Raw genomic sequence first — 17,251 nt, 5'->3', positions numbered from 1 at the left:
TCCAAGAACATCTTCATTTCTGCCTTCATTTCGTTATGTACCCAGTAGTCATTCAGGAGCAGGTTGTTCAGTTTCCATGTAGTTGAGCGGTTTTGAGTGAGTTTCTTAATCCTGAGTTCTAGTTTGATCGCACTGTGGTCTGAGAAACAGTTTGTTATAATTTCTGTTCTTGTACATTTGCTGAGGACTGCTTTACTTCCAATTATGTGGTCAATTTTGGAATAGGTGTGGTGTGGTGCTGAAAAGAATGTATATTCTGTTGATTTGGGGTGGAGAGTTCTGTAGATGTCTATTAGGTCTGCTTGGTGCAGAGCTGAGTTCAAGTCCTGGATATCCTTGTTAACTTTCTGTCTCGTTGATCTGTCTAATGTTGACAGTGGGGTGTTAAAGTCTCGCATTATTATTGTGTGGAAGTCTAAGTCTCTTTATAGTTCTCTATGGACTTGCTTTATGAATCTGGGTGCTCCTGTATTGGGTGCATATATATTTAGGATAGTTAGCTCTTCTTGTTGAATTGATCCCTTTACCATTATGTAATAGCCTTCTTTGTCTCTTCTGATCTTTGTTGGTTTCAAGTCTATTTTATCAGACACTAGGATTGCAACTCCTGCCTTTTTTTGTTTTCCATTTGCTTGGTAGATCTTCCTCCATCCCTTTATTTTGAGCCTATATGTGTCTCTGCTCATGAGATGGGTTTCCAGAATACAGCACACTGATGGGTCTTGACTCTTTATCCAATTTGCCAGTCTGTGTCTTTTAATTGGAGCATTTAGCCCATTTACATTTAAGTTTAATATTGTTATGTGTGAATTTGATCCTGTCATTATGATGTTAGCTGGTTATTTTGCTCGTTAGTTGATGCAGTTTCTTCCTAGCATCGATGGTCTTTACAATTTGGCATGTTTTTGCAGTGGTTGGTACTGGTTGTTCCTTTCCATGTTTAGTGCTTCCTTCAGGAGCTCTTTTAGGGCAGGCCTGGTGGTGACAAAAATCTCTCAGCATTTGCTTGCCTGTACAGTATTTTATTTCTCCTTCACTTATGAAGCTTAGTTTGGCTGGATATGAAATTCTGGGTTGAAAATTCTTTTCTTTAAGAATGTTGAATATTGGCCCCCACTCTCCTCTGGCTTGTAGAGTTTCTGCTGAGAGATCAGCTGTTAGTCTGATGGGCTTCCCTTTGTGGGTAACCCAACCTTTCTCTCTGGCTGCCCTTAACATTTTTTCCTTCAATTCAACTTTGGTGAATCTGACAATTATGTGTCTTGGAGTTGCTCTGCTCGAGGAGTATCTTTGTGGCATTCTCTGTATTTCCTGAATTTGAATGTTGGCCTGCCTTGCTAGATTGGGGAAGTTCTCCTGGATAATTTCCTGCAGAGTGTTTTCCAACTTGGTTCCATTCTCCCTGTCACTTTCAGGTACATCAATCAGATGTAGATTTGGTCTTTTCACATAGTCCCATATTTCTTGGAGGCTTTGTTCATTTCTTTTTATTCTTTTTTCTCTAAACTTCTCTTCATGCTTCATTTCATTCATTTGATCTTCCATCACTGATACCCTTTCTTCCAGTTGATTGAATCGGTTACTGAGGCTTGTGCATTCGTCACGTAGTTCTCGTTTCTTGGTTTTCAGCTCCATCAGGTTCTTTAAAGACTTCTCTGCATTGGTTACTCTAGTTAGCCATTCATCTAATTTTTTTTCAGGGTTTTTAACTTCTTTGCCATGGGTTCAGACTTCCTCCTTTAGCTTGGAGTAATTTGATTGTCTGAAGCCTTCTTCTCTCAACTCATCAAAGTCATTCTCCATCCAGCTTTGTTCCATTGCTGGTGAGGAGCTGCATTCCTTTGGAGGAGGAGAGGCGCTCTGATTTTTAGAGTTTCCAGTTTTTCTGCTCTGCTTTTTCCCCATCTTTGTGGTTTTATCTACTCTTGGTCTTTGATGATGGTGATGTACAGATGGGTTTTGGTGTGGATGTCCTTTCTGTTTGTTAGTTTTCCTTCTAACAGTCAGGACCCTCAGCTGCAGATCTGTTGGAGTTGGCTGGAGGTTTACTCCAGACACTGTTTGCCTGGGTGTCAGCAGCGGAGGCTGCAGAACAGTGGATATTGGTGAACAGCAAATGTTGCTGCCTGATCTTTTCTCTGGAAGTTTTGTCTCAGAGGAGTACCCGGCCGTGTGAGTTGTCAGTCTGCCCCTACTGGGGGGTGCCTCCCAGTTAGGCTACTCGGGGGTCAGGGACTCACTTGAGGAGGCAGTCTGTCCGTTCTCAGATTTCAAGCTCCGTGCTGGGAGAACCACTACCCTTCAAAGCTGTCAGACAGGGACATTTAAGTCTGCAGAGGATTCTGCTGCCTTTTGTTTGGCTGTGCCCTGCCCCCAGAGGTGGAGTCTACAGATGCAGGTAGGCCTCCTTGAGCTGGGGTGGGCTCCACCCAATTTGAGCTTCCTGGCTGCTTTGTTTACCTACTCAAGCCTCAGCAATGGCGGGCACCCCTCCCCCAGCCTCCCTGCCACCTTGCAGTTTGATCTCAGACTGCTGTGATAGCAATGAGCAAGGCTCTGTGGGTGTAGGACGCTCCGAGCCAGGAGCGGGATATAATCTCCTGGTGTGCTGTTTGCTAAGACAGTTGGAAAAGCACAGCATTCAGTTGGGAGTGACTCGATTTTCCAGGTGCCATCTGTCACCCCTTTCTTTGACTAGGAAATGGAATTCCCTGACCCCTTCTGCTTCCTGGGTGAGGCAATGCCTTGCCCTGCTTCGGCTCATGCTCGTTGCACTGCACCCACTGTCCTGCACCCACTTTCTGACACTCCCCAGTGAGATGAACCCAGTACCTCAGTTGGAAATGCAGAAATCACCCGTCTTCTGTGTCACTCAAGCTGGGAGCTGTAGACTGGAGCTGTTCCTATTCAGCCATCTTGGCTTTACACCCTGATGTCTTATCTAATTTTTGTTTTTATTTTTTCTACTTTCTTTAAAATTTGTGAAGGTTTATTTTCATTTTTAAGTTAAGTCAAAGTCTTTTTATCTATCTCTTAGGGCTTCTTCTTTGACCCACAAATTATTTAGAAGTATGTTATTTAGTTTCCAAATATTTGGGGGCTATTCTAGCTACTTTCTGTTGTTGATTGTTAGTTTAATTCCATCATGCATTATGAATTATACGTATTGTGGTCTGTGAATTTTACACATACATATCTTGTATAATTTCTCTTCTTTTAAATTTGTGAAGGTGCATTTAATAGCTCTGATTGTGTCCTATCTTATTGAACGTTTTATGTAGCTTGAAGTGCATAAGTATTATACTGTTTTTGGATACAGTATTTTATAAATGTCAAGTAGATCAAGTTGATTGATAGTGCTGTTTAGGTCACCTATATCCCTACTGATTTTCTGCCTCTTTGATCTACCAATTACTGATAGAATAGTATAGAATTCTCCAACTATAATATGAAATTAATATAGGTACCCTAGATTTCTTATTTTATTGTTAGTATGATGTATCTTTTATATTCTCTTACATTTAACCTGAGTCTTTATATTTAAAATGCATTTTTTGTGAACAACATATGATTGGGTGTTGTTTTCCATGAATTTTTCTATCTCTGTTTTTAAAAAATTGTGTACATAGATACATTTAAGGTATAGTTGATATAGCTGGTTTCATATATACCATGTTTGTAACCTTTCTGTTTCATTTATTCTTCATTTTTCTCTTTTCTGCCTTCTCTGATTTTACTTGAGCATTTAATATGATTCCATTTCATTCTCTCTCTCTTAGTATATCAATAATATTTCTTTTTCAAGAAATTTAAGTTGCCCTGGTGTTTACAACATATAGTTTTAATAGAAGTCCAACCTTCAAATAACACTAAACTGCTTCCCATGTAGTATATTTTATTAAAAGATTGTTCCCAATTTCTTCCATCCATTTCCTGTGACATTGCTGTTATTCACTTTTCTTACACATATGCTATGATCACCCAATACACTGTTTTCAGACAGTTGTCAGTTACGTCAATTAAGAAAAAAAATCATTTTGTTTTCATTCACTTATTCCTTCTCTGACACTCTTCTTTTCTTATATATAAGGTTTTAATATATATTTTTTTATTTCTATCCAAAGACCTTTTTCACATTTCTTGCAAGGTATATCTACTCGTGATGCATTCTCTCAGTTTTTGTTTGAGAAAGTCTTTATTTCTCCTTCATTTTTGAATAACATTTTTTCTGGATATAAAATTCTAGGTTGGTAGATTAATTTTTTCTCTCAACACTTTAAATATTTCATTTCACTCTCTTTTTTTGCATGGTTGCTGACAAGAGGTCCATTGTAATTCTTATATCTGTATATTAGTTTTCTAGGGCTGTCATAAATTATCACAAACTGGGTAGCTTGAAACAGAAATGTATTCCTTCACCGTTCTGGAGGTCTGTAGTCTGAAATCAAGGTGTTGGTGGAGTGGTCCTCTCTCAAGGCTCTAGGAAAAGTCCTTTTCTGCCTCTTTCATCTTTGGGTGGCTCTAGGGGTTCCTTAGCTTGGGGCTGCATAACTCCAATCTGTGCCTCCATCTTCTCATGACTTCTCCTGTGTCTCTCCTTTGTGTTCTCTGTGTCTTTTCTTCTTCTTATAAGGACACTTGTCATTGGATTCAGGGCCCACTCAGATAACCCAGGATGAATCTTATCTCAATATCCCTCACTTAAACCTTTTCACAGAATATTTTTCCAAATAAAGTCACATTTCAAAATGCCAGGGGTTAGGACTTGCACATATATTTTGACGACTACAATTCAATCCACCAAAACCTGTTTCTCTATAGGGTTTTTCCTCAAGACCAACATTTATTTAGGTTTTCATTAATTTATATCTGCAATGGTTTTTATAGCTTTTGGTTTTCTACATGTTTTGCCAGATTTTTCACTGATAATATTTTAAATTGTACTGTTTTAACTTTCAGTTTCCAATTGTTCATTACTAGTATATAAAAATACAACTGATTTTTTGCATATAGATCATTTGTCCTGTAATATTGCCAAACTCAATTATTAGCTCTTGAAACATTTTTTTTTAGATTAATAGGATATTCTACATATGCTATCTTGGAGTCTGTGAATAAAGACAGTTTTACATCACCCTTTCAAATCTAGAGATCTTTATGTTTTCTCTTGTTGCACTGGATAGAATCTCCAGTACAAAATTGAACAACCTCCTAGGTAAACAGATTGCTTTTAGTTGTACTTTCCTGAATGCAAACACTCAGAACAACTTTCAGCATGTGAATATCTGCCCCTTCTTCAGTTATATGACAAAAAAAGCCTAAGTCTGGGTAATACACTTTCTGAGATTAACAAAGCCTCCAAGATTTAACAGGAAATTTATAAGAAAGAAGTGGGACAGGCTGGATGCAATGGCTCACGCCTGTAATCCAAACACTTTGGGAAGCCGAGGCGGGCAGATCACCTGCGGTCAGGAGTTCAAGGCCAGCCTGGCCAACATGGTGAAACTCTGTCTCTACTAAAATACAAAAATTAGCCAGGCATGATGGCGGGTGCCTGTAATCCCAGATACTCAGTAGGCTGAGGTGGGAGAATCACTTGAACCCGGGAGATGGTGGTCGTAGTGAGCCAAGATCGCACCACTGCACTCCAGTCTGGGCAGCTGAGCAAGACTCCATCTCAAAAAAAAAGGAAAGAAAGAAAGAGAGAGAGAGGAAAACAAAGAAAGAAAGAGAGAGAGAGAGAGAGAGAAAGAAAAGTGGGATGATTCACATATTCACCAAGACTTAAATACTAAATACAGCCACATTACCTTGGATGGATGTTAGGCAAGACATCCAAAATAGTAGGTGCTGGTGAAGAGTAGGGGAGAATTGAATAAACCACTAACTGAATGGGCTGGCAATGGGGAAAGGCTTAGAGAAAACATCCTCTCCCTGCCATGTGTGCCGACAGAATGGAACATAGGGAAATGAGGAGAGGTGGAAGGTCATTTCAGGAAGGCTATTTAGGGAATACTAAAAAGATACCCTCTTTCTCCAATCAGAGCATTTTGGCTTCACTAGCATTTCCCCAACTCCTGCCCAGAGGTATCAAGAGTCATGCTTTTTAAATGTCCAAATGAACCCAAAGTTGCCATGCTGATCAAACAAAGTTTATGGGTATGGTTCTTCATTGTCCTAGTGAGGGGTATATACTGTATAGGGAAATGACAAAATTGTTCAAATAGACAACCGAAACCTTTGCAATTTGACTCTGGTTGTATTAGTCAGGGTTCCCTAGAGGGACGGAACTAATAGGATACATGTATATATGAAGGGGAGGTTTTAAAGAAGATGAAGTCCCACGACACGCAGTCTGCAAGCTGAGGAGCAGGGAAGCCAATCTGAGTACCAAAACCACAAAAGTAGGGAAGCCGACAATGCAGCCTTCAGTCTGTGGCCATAAGCCCGAGAGCCCCTGGCAACCACTGGTAGAGGTCCAAGAGTCTAAAAGCTGAAGAACTTGGAGTCTGATGTTCAAGGGCAGGAAGCATCCAGCACTGGAGAAAGATAAAGGCCGGAAGAATTCAGCAAGTCAAGTCCTTCCAACTTCTTCTGCCTGCTTTGGTCTAGTCTCTCTGGCAGCTGATTAGATGATGCTCACCCTGATTGAGGATGGGTCTGTCTCTCCCTGTCCACTGACTCAGATGTTATAGTCTCCTTTGGCACCACCCTCACAGACACTCCCAGGAACAATACTTTGCATCCTTCAATCCAATCAAGTTAACACTCAATATTAACCATCATACTGGAGAAATATATAATCAGTTTTAAGCATGAACCAGAAAAGATTGAACTAAAATGTCAATGACCTAGCATTCTAAAATTTTCATAAATTTAAATAGTAAACATCTTACTGAATTAGAGAAGTGTTTAGTATTTAGTAAATGAATATAAATAATTTAACATATATATGAAGCTAAGAGACAGCTTAACAGTGAAAACCATGTTAACTAAATAAAACTTAGCAGAAGTAAATCTATTTACCATAAAAGTAAGCCAATCACCTTGTAGCATTTTTAGACAATTGAGACATGCTTAAAAGAGATAATGAAAGCCATATGTATTCCCTCCCCACCCCCATCCCCAGAGTTTACCACAGTGAACAGATTCTGTATATTCTTTCAGAGGATTTTATGTATATTACAAAACTTATATGAAAAATTTAAATTGTGATGTCTTGTTAGACTACTGTTCTGCATCTTGCTCTTTCACTTAACAATAGGTCTTGGGCATTTTTCCATGTTAATGTATATCTGTCTATCCATTTTCATTGGCTGAATAATACGAATCTTCAGGATATTTTCAGTTTCTGCTACTACAATTATGGCAATAAACATCCTGTATTCCATCTTAGTTTACTTACGCTATTGCTTCTGTAGGATAAATCCCCACAAATTGAATTGCTATATCAAAATTTATGCACATCTTATAATTTGTTAGATGCTGTCATATTTTTCTTCAAAATTGTGCTAATTTACATTCTTGTGGTGTATGAAAACACTTATTTCTCTTATATTCTTAGAAACATATTTTTTAATCTTTGCCAATATTACCAAAGAAATATAGGGTTTTATTTTCCTTAAAAATTATTAGTAAAGAATATTTTAAATGCATATTGGACTTTGTATTTCTTATTCTGTGAACTCCTTTTAGTTTGATATCCTATTTTCTATTAGGTCATTTCTCTTTTTTATAAACCTGTAGGAGTTCTTAATATAACAAGAACAAAAGTAATAGGCAACATTTTTTGAGCACTTGACTATGTGCCAGGAGTATTTTAAGAACTTTATCCTTATTATTTTATTTATCATTCAGAAGAACTTAAAGAGAAAAATACTACATTGCCTCTATCTGATAACAAAACCGAAGCACAGAAAGTTGAAGTAACTTGCCCCAGATAACATAGTAAGTGGTTATATTGGAATTTGAATGCTGCCAAGTTTATATCCAGAGCTTACTCTCCTAGTTGGAATTACGTTGAATTTTAGATTAATTCAGCAAAATTTCATCTCTGTACTCTCCTAAGTCTTCTCATGACTACAATTCTTATTTTAAATAAAATGTTTAAAATACCTTTCAAGCATAATTTTATAATTTTATAGTGCTTTTGTACATTTTTATTGGATTTATTTCTAGATGATATTTTTGTTACTAATATCAATGGTTTTAATTTTAATTGCAATTTCTGTTTGTTGCTAGTGTGAATAAACAAGATTTAGTTTTGCATATTGATATTTTTTGCAGCAATGTGGCTGAACTCTCTTGTTAGTTCCAAAAACTAGTGTGCATGTTCTCTTAGTTTTCTATGTTGATAAACTTGTCTGTGATTAATATCAGTTCTGTTTCTTTATTTAGAAACCTAATACCTTTGGTTATTTTTCTTGCCTTACGGTGCTAGCTTGTAGGAATTCTAGTACAATACCGAATAGATAGGATGCTAGTCACCTTCTTAACAACTAGGTTCCTATAGATGCACACTAAACACAAGCATATTAAAGTTTTGAGAAGACCTAAAAGTCTGTATTTAATTAATCTTCTAACAGTTATATAGCATTACTGTGTTTCAGGTACTCTTCTAAGTGCTTTATATATGTTAGTTCATTTAATTCACCTAAAATCTTTTGAGGCAGGGATCAGTATTATCTTTATTCTATAGTTGAGGAAACAAAGGCACAGAGAGAATATTTTGCTTGTTCCATACCACCTGGCTAGTAAGGGACAGAGTCCAAGGTGTGTTTCTAGAGTCTTTACTTCTAGCTACTATGCCAAGTTGAACTAAAATTTTATTCTAATGCATTTACTTTAAATAGCAGGTGGAACTGTGGTATTACTTCCCTATAATAAAATAGCAGTTAGTGTAAATTTTATTTATTTTGAGGCTGTGAGTAAAATGCAATCCATCTGAAATAATACCTACATGAAAATATACAAAGAAGCCTCTGGTAGCTAGTGTCTCCATCTTCCTTTGCCTATACAATCACATGCAGACAATGCGAGATGGGTTCTCCAATAAGATGATTAATTAAATACCAAATGGTCATTCAAAATAGAACAGTGATCAAAGAAGAGCAGGTGGACTGCCTAGCTACTATGTAACAACAAATAGTGCATTTTCCCTAAAGAGTTTGTAATCAGTACTCTTACATAGAAAGTCTGCTTAATTTAAGATAACTCACACTGATATTTCCAAAATTTGCATAAGATCACTGGCAGATCTTTTTGTTCCTCTATAATTATACTTGGGTAGTATTTCTAAGGTAGAGGGAAGCATTTTCCTATCTAGAACTAGTCAGAAGCAAAATGTGTGTCCCTGGTATGAAATAAGTATACTTTGATACCTTTTTAATGAAATGAAAGGTTGACAACTAATAATGTGAACTAGCTCATAGGAGCTCTGAGCCATATGATCCACTTGTTTATAACTTCTGAGTGACAATTTGTGGGTGAAGGCCGTGAAAGTTTTGTTTTGGTTACAATTTCTCTGTAAACAAAATAAGATTTTTACATGGGTGACATTTGCTATCATAGTGGAGTGTAGCATTTTCCAGACTCTGACCTGATGCTAGTGGCATGATAGATGGTAATTTTTGGTATACGAACAAAGGAATACTATAATCAAATTAATTTTTGGAATTCTGCAGTTAATATAGCTGATTATCTTTCTTATTTATGTGTTCTCAACTTATTTGACCTCAGAATACTTTATTGTGTACCACTTGTCTAACATCTCCTGGCCAGTTATGCATAAATCAGTGTTATGTTAATCTCAGATAGGGAAAAACTGGTGTACTCAAAAAAGCATCTGAAGCTAGACAGGCCTAGGCTTTTCCATTTTTCACTTTTATCAGCTTTGCAACTTTGAGTCAATTTTCTAATATCTCTAAGCCTCTTGGTAACAATAACATCTACCTTGCATTGATGTTTTGAACATTATATAGAATAATGTACAAAAAGTGCCTAGCATAGATGCTGAAGCAACGTAGCCATTACCTAGCATCCACCTCTATATTATCACCATGTCCTGCTCTTCATCATCATCTGTGCATCCCCTGCAGAACCACAAATATTCCCCCCATGGCCATGCCCGAGTGTTGGCTCACTGGCCATGCAACTCTCCTAAGCCACTCCACCCTGCCCCACAATTCAATCATACTTCTGCCCAGTATAAGATTGTTCTGGATTTGGATCTGCCTACATTTCTCTATTATCAGCCCAATTGCAGATACCTCTTTTCTCCTTTTTCATCAAACCCACTTATAATAACTATACATTCAGAAAATTACTGTCTTCTTTATATTTATTTATTTCTTGCCCCAGAAGAAAAAACAAACATGTAAATCAGTAGTAATAATACTGTGTGAAAAGTGATAGACTAATGTAGATGTTACAAATATATCATAGGAAAGGGAAACCTGTCTTCTTGGAAATTTGGGAAGGCTTCATAGAGTTGTTGACTTTTTTATTCTGCAGATTATGGAGAATAAAAGGATGAATAGAAGCTTTTTAGGCAGACAAGGATAATTAAATGCAGATTATTTTTTAGAGTCAAGGACATTGTTGCTCTCACTTCTTAGTGCTCTGCATGAAATCATCCTTCCACTACTGACTATTTTTCATGGCTTATTCTGCTGTAGGTTTAGAAATCTTCATTCCATGGTAAAAAAAAATTCCCCTAAATCTAGAACTCCTACATGGAATACTCTGCTCTCAAGATGCACAAAAATGTGAGAAACCATAAGGAACTGTTTCCCAACACTTCTCATCTGAACTGTAAACTCATACATATTTAGCAGAACACTGGACATCTCTACTTGGATGTTCTAAAAGAAACCCCAAATTAAACATGTTAAAAATGAACTCTTTATCTTTCTTACAAATATCTTCATAATCTAGCCTGGTAATGGACACCTCCTACTCAATGACTGAAGATAAAACTAGGAATCACGTAAGAGCCCTATAGAAATGAAGAAGAGGGAGAACTTTATCTCCACCTCTAGTGTCTTGAAGGTGGGCATTAGGAAAAGCTTCATGGAAAGCTTCACAGAAGAGATGACACCAAAAAGAAAACCTAAAATTAGTGTGTTGAAGAGATATCTGCACCTCCATGTTCACTGCAGCATTATTCATAAAAGCCAAGTTATGGAATCAATCTCAGTGTCTGTCGATGGATGAATGGATAAAGAAAACATGGCATATATGCACAAAAGAACATTATTCATCCTTTAAAAAGAAGGAAATTCAGGCGTTTGTGACATGGATGAACCTCAAAAATATTATGCTAAGTGGAATAAGCCAGTCACAGAAAGACAAACAGTGCATGTTTTATTTACTGTAGAATCTAAAAATGTCAAACTCATAGATGCAGGGAGTGGAAAACCGTGGTTATCAGAGGCTGGTCGGGTTGGGGAGAGGAATCAGGGAGATGTTGGTCAAAGGGTAGAAAATTGCATTTAGACAGGGGAATAAATTATTAGTATTTAAGGTGATGGATATGTTAATTAGCTTGATTCAATCATTCCACACTATATACATATATCATCACTGTGGGTCCCATAATTGTATATGATTATAATTTGTCAAAATAAAAAATTTAAAAAGAAAAACAAAATAAACCTAGTGGAAGAAAAAGAAAGTGAAAGATATTGAAGGGAGAGAGAACAGTGTATCCAAAAAGCATGTGTTCAGGAAACTATGACATGTTGAAAACTTGCATATATATGGTATGGTCAAGGTGAGTAGGGAATGAGCCATATCCAGGAAGAGGCCAGGCAGGCAGCTGCTCTGATGTCAGTCTACTATGGGCATTAAACATTAAAGTGTTAAGTAGTAGATGGCACCAGTTAAGTCATGTTTCTATCTACAACTCATTATATCACTGCCAAAATAGAAATCACACATTCTTTGACAGAAATACTCAGTACCTCGCCTAAAAATTAAAAAGCATTCCTACTGGTACTGACTTCTCATTGTCAAATGTTTTCTGCAACACACATGCACAAGTTGCATGTTCCAACTACAGTTGGCACAACTAAACCCAAGACAGTCAGAGGATAGTCACCTATATTCAGCAACAATACATTGGATGATTTATTTAGAATTAGAAATTATCTAGTAGCTACATTTTAACTGGTTCACGCTGCTTCCCAAGTAGTTGTCAGAATTTAGAAATTGTATGGTATAAATTAATGTCATAAATCTTTTACCTTAAGCATAAAGAGGAATAAAATTTTATCCTTAATAAATCAATTTCTTCCTATCCTTGCTTAGACAAAATCGATGAAGAAGTATTGAAAAAAATACTGACTTGATTAGTATCAAATTATTAGCTTTCCTGAGAGTCCCACTGTTTATCATTCTGGCTCTGAATATGGGGGAGTAATGAGAGAGATGAAGCTACAAAGATCAGTAGGGGACAAATAACTAGCAGGCCATATATGCAATGTAAAATATAAAATTGATCTTGTGTGTCGTTGGGACCCATGGAGAGATTTAACTGTGAGATTGGTGTAATTTTATTTACATTTCAGACAAATTACTCTGCTAGCCATGCAAAAGATGGCTTGAACAAGGAGAGGAGGAAGTATGACTGAAGGCAAGAAACAGAAACCCCACTTAGGAGGCTGCTGACTTGAATGAGACTGTGCTTGCAGGGATAAAGAGGGCACCAGAAATTTAGAATCTTTTTTAACAGGCAGATGTCCCAAGACTTGGTGACCGATTGGGTGTGGAGAATGAAGTAGAGGTTGGAGTCCAGAATTACTTATTTATCCACTTATTTCAAAAATATATTTATCTCCTACTTTGTGCCAGAAACTGCTAGAGCCTGGAATTCTAAAAATAAGTAAAACACAATAATTGTCTTCAGGTAAAATAAATGGAAATAAATAAAAATATTTATAAGACAGTATGATGGAAGCTTAGTAAAATTATGTACAAGCTACAATGGGGACTAAAGAAGAGGAAGTGATTTACCCTAACTGGGATATTTGACAAAGTCTTCAGAGAGCAGATGATCTTTGAGCCAAGTCTTCAAGAACACATAAAAGTTGCTTGGATGGGCATGGACCATTCTGGTAAAACCATTCCTAGTAGAGGGAGCTGTGTGTGCAAAGGCTTATAAGTTTAAAACAACATCAACTTATTTGGTTAATAAAACTACAAGTTGTTTAACCTGTGAATGAGGAGGTGTGGGATGAGAGAGGCCACACACAGTTAATTAGAAAGGCTAGATCAGCTTTGGTAAACCTCATGCTGATGAGTTTGGCCTTGTCCTAGAAGGCAATGAGTAGTCATTGAAGGCTTTAAAACAGGGAAGTGACATGTGTGTGTTGTGTTTGGGAAAGATCCTGCTCTTTGAAACCTATAAACATAGGCAAAGTTGATCACACACCTTTTGTCTTTTCTGCAGTACCTATTTTTTTAAAAAAAAAAACAAACAGTTATCACACTGGAGTCAAACTGAAAGGCCTTGAATGCTGGATCCATCAACCACTTACTATTGGACCTTGAGCAAGTCACTTTACCATTGATTCATTTATTCCTCCTTTCTGATAAATAGGATATTAATTGTTCCACCCACATTGGGTTCTAGTGATGATTAAATGAGGTAATGTATGCAAATGTTTGTAACGGTGCCTTAAATACACAAAATAAATAACACAAATAGCATAAAACAAATATCTTTTTTTTGCTTGTGTGTTTATAAGACAATCTACCCTATGAGACTTTGACCTTCCCAAGGGCAAAAATTGTGCCCATTTTTGTATTTCCAGTCTTAGCACAGTGCATGGCTATGGTAGACACAATGGTGTGTTATCCAGATCCCCCTTCAGGGAAGGACTCATCTCAGCTATTGGAAGTGCTGTCCGCAAACAGCCTCTTCAGTAATCAGCCCCTTCAGGGATCAGCTCAGCTGTAGAGGGTTGCCTTGCTCAAAGTCACATCCCTTCCCAAGGTGGCCAAGACACAACGAGTAAATGATTTAGGATTACATATGCCTGATCCTACCCACCCATGGAGGGGTGTGGGACTTCTGAAGGGCAGCTATAGCTTCAGAGATCCTGTGGGGTTGTACAGGGCTGTCACTGGGCTGCATCAAACATCACCTTCTCCTGCTGCCTACTCCTGTTTCCTTCCCTCTCTTTTCTGCAGACGTTATCTCAAGGTCACTTCTTAGTAAATATCCTGCATAATGAAGCCCATCTCAGAACTGGCTTCCTCGGAAATCCAACCCCAGATTATGGCATTGAAGAGGTACTCAAAGTTTAGTTGGATTAATTAATTAGTGCTTATCTTATTTTTGCTGCTGAATGTGGAAATCATAGGCTTTATGTGTTATTTAACCCATCTTCCCTTCATTTTGCTGGGAATGCAGTGAACGATGTGGTCTGACAGGAAAATATACCCCCTTTTTTTTCACTCTATACTCTTATGTATGTACATGCAGGGATAAATTATACTCTGGCAGAGTGCAAATTTTCTGTGCCAAAAGCGTTTCTGTTGGCTTTTCTCCTTGTAATTAAACCATGTTCTTCCTTGAGGATGTCTTAAACATAAATGCTTGGATTTTAAGAGACAACGAATACAATGTGAAAAGAAACTGCATTGATAATATATTCCTTAAGAGATACCTAATGCAATACACTTAAACCCTAAAGTAAATTCACTGATAAATCAACTCAGTATACCATGTGAATGTTTAGTTTCTTGCTTCTTAGTGGTACTGTTGGTAGGAAAGGGCCTTTAATTTCTTTATACATCATGCCATCATAGATAACAAGGTGTATTTTTGTTGTGTAGTATGTGAGGTTTTAAACTGTAAATATAAAAACATTGTCACAGACAATTCAGTCCTACTATCCTGGGATGAGAGGGATTCAAGTAACTAAAAGTTGGGAAGTCCCCTCTTGAATCTTATCACAGTTTTGAGGGCATAGGTCTAAAAACACTGGGAATGCCTATTGCTATTCCAGTAAAATTTTCTCTCTTAAGAAATATATAAACAAATTCAGAGATGTCGGTTGAGATAAATATGTAAGTGAAAACTCCCAAATCATGCACATGAATGAAATTTCTGGACTGTGTTAACTGGGAGCTGACCTAGTAAAACGCAATGACTTTAATAAGATGTAGACGGTTATCTAACTTCTAGTTTCCAAGTGAAGGCATGAGATTATGAAGAGTAGTGAAGCTAGCAGTTTGAATATGCCGAAGAGAAGCAGTAAAGTGTTTCCATTAAGTGAAAAGTTGAAAGTTCTTCACTTAATAAGGAAAGAAAAAAAGTCGTATGCTGAGGTTGCTATGATACACAGTAAGAACAAATCTTTTGTCCATGAACTTGTGAAGAAAGAAAAACAAATGTGTGCTAGTTTTGCTGTCATACCTCACATTGCAAAATTTATGGCCACAGTGCATAATAAGTACTTAGTTGAGATAAAAAGACACAACATAAAGGATAATGCTTGAGGGGATGGATACTTCATTTTGCATGGTGTGATAATTACACAATTGCATGCCTATATCAAAATATCTTATTTACCCCGTAAATATATACACCTGTTATGTACCCCATTTTTTGAAAGATGGAAAAAGCATTACATTTGTGGATGGGAGACATGAACAGAAACATGTTCCAATTGCTGGCAGTTGGAGTCAGTACTATCCACAGTTTCAGCATCCACTGGGTGTTCGGAACTTATCCTCTGAGGATAAGGGGGACTACTTTATATCCTTTGATTGTCCTTGTATTCATTCTCAGAGTAAGGGTTGTTGTAATAGTTCAGTTTCATCCAGTTTTTAGCCTCAACATTTGTTTTCCCTTGTAAACACATAACCATTAAATAAAAACAAACATTCATTAAAAGGAAAGGCTATCTCATCTCGTTTTAGAGCATTTAGGATTAAACTTATGGCTTTCAAGCAATCAAATTGCTTCTTCAGAGGTATTAGCTGCACAGTTACATATGCATTCATTCCTTCAGCAAACATTTTATTGCATATGTAGTTATATGAACAAATAATACAAAAATTGAGGACCCAGAGATGAATAAAACTGTCCCTGCACTCATGGACTTCACAGTCATTAGGACATGGAAAAGTAAACATAATACTACAATGTAATATAAAAAGGACTGTAAGAGAAGCTGGAAGAGGGAACAAGAGGCTTTGATTGACCACAAAATATGTACTTAATTAAGATTTGGGTGGGGAAAATGTATTAGGGTAGCTTACTGGAGAAGGTGGTGATGCCCAAGATAAGTCTTGTGTGATCATTAGGAATGAATCAAGCAAAGAGACAGGGGAAATGCATTCCAAGTAGAAGGATCACTATGTGCAAAGACATTCAGATAAGACTAAGAGAGATTCAGGATGGGAGTTCTGGAAGGAAAAAGACAAACAAAAACATCAATAGGATAGGAAAGTTCATTTTTAGTCCTTAATGTGATACCTCATCACCTCATTAAACAATTCATTTGCAAAGACAACTTTTATAGGTGATATATTTCTTTCAGTTTATAATCCATACATTTCTCAAAAGAATCTTGAGATTCCTGAATGTTTAGTATCAATTTTGCCCACTTGAGAAATAAATTTCAAATGGCTTAGCTTTTACAAACATCTCTATATGAGCATTGTTTAATATAGCATTGATTCAATAGCTTCACTACATGTCTAATACTAAAACTGGCCCAATCTTGGGCTTTTTAAGTTGACTGTCTCATCCACCTGCTCTGGGACCAGCACGCCATAATAATAGAAGTTTGCAGCTTTCTGAATAATAGTACATGGTATCACCATTTATGTAAACATAGAGATCTCATAATTTTAAATTAATCACCTCGTTTTCTAAAATACCTTGTATGACAACCCACTGCCTTCAAAACTGAAGCTCAATATCTTATGAAAAGCATTCAAAACATGAGACAAACTCTCCCCCAAACTACCATGTCTGGCTCATTTCCCTCTATTTTCCCTCCTCTTCAAACCTCAAATGCAGCAGCCGTGCTAGAATTCCTTACCATTGCCTGAATATGCTCTGCAGAGTTTTAGCTTTGCTCATGTATCCTTCAGCCTGGAATTCCCCTCCTCACAGGACCCCACCCCTTTATGACTCCCTTCCTTCCTATCTAATATCTTCCTTCTCTTTGAGCCCATTGCATTTTTTCACTAATAAGAGTACTTGTAACCTATTGAACAATGGTGATTAATA

The sequence above is a fragment of the Gorilla gorilla genome, chromosome X (assembly GCF_029281585.2).
Source record: "Gorilla gorilla gorilla isolate KB3781 chromosome X, NHGRI_mGorGor1-v2.1_pri, whole genome shotgun sequence".
Lineage (NCBI taxonomy): Eukaryota > Metazoa > Chordata > Mammalia > Primates > Hominidae > Gorilla > Gorilla gorilla.
This window is presented reverse-complemented; position numbering follows the sequence as displayed.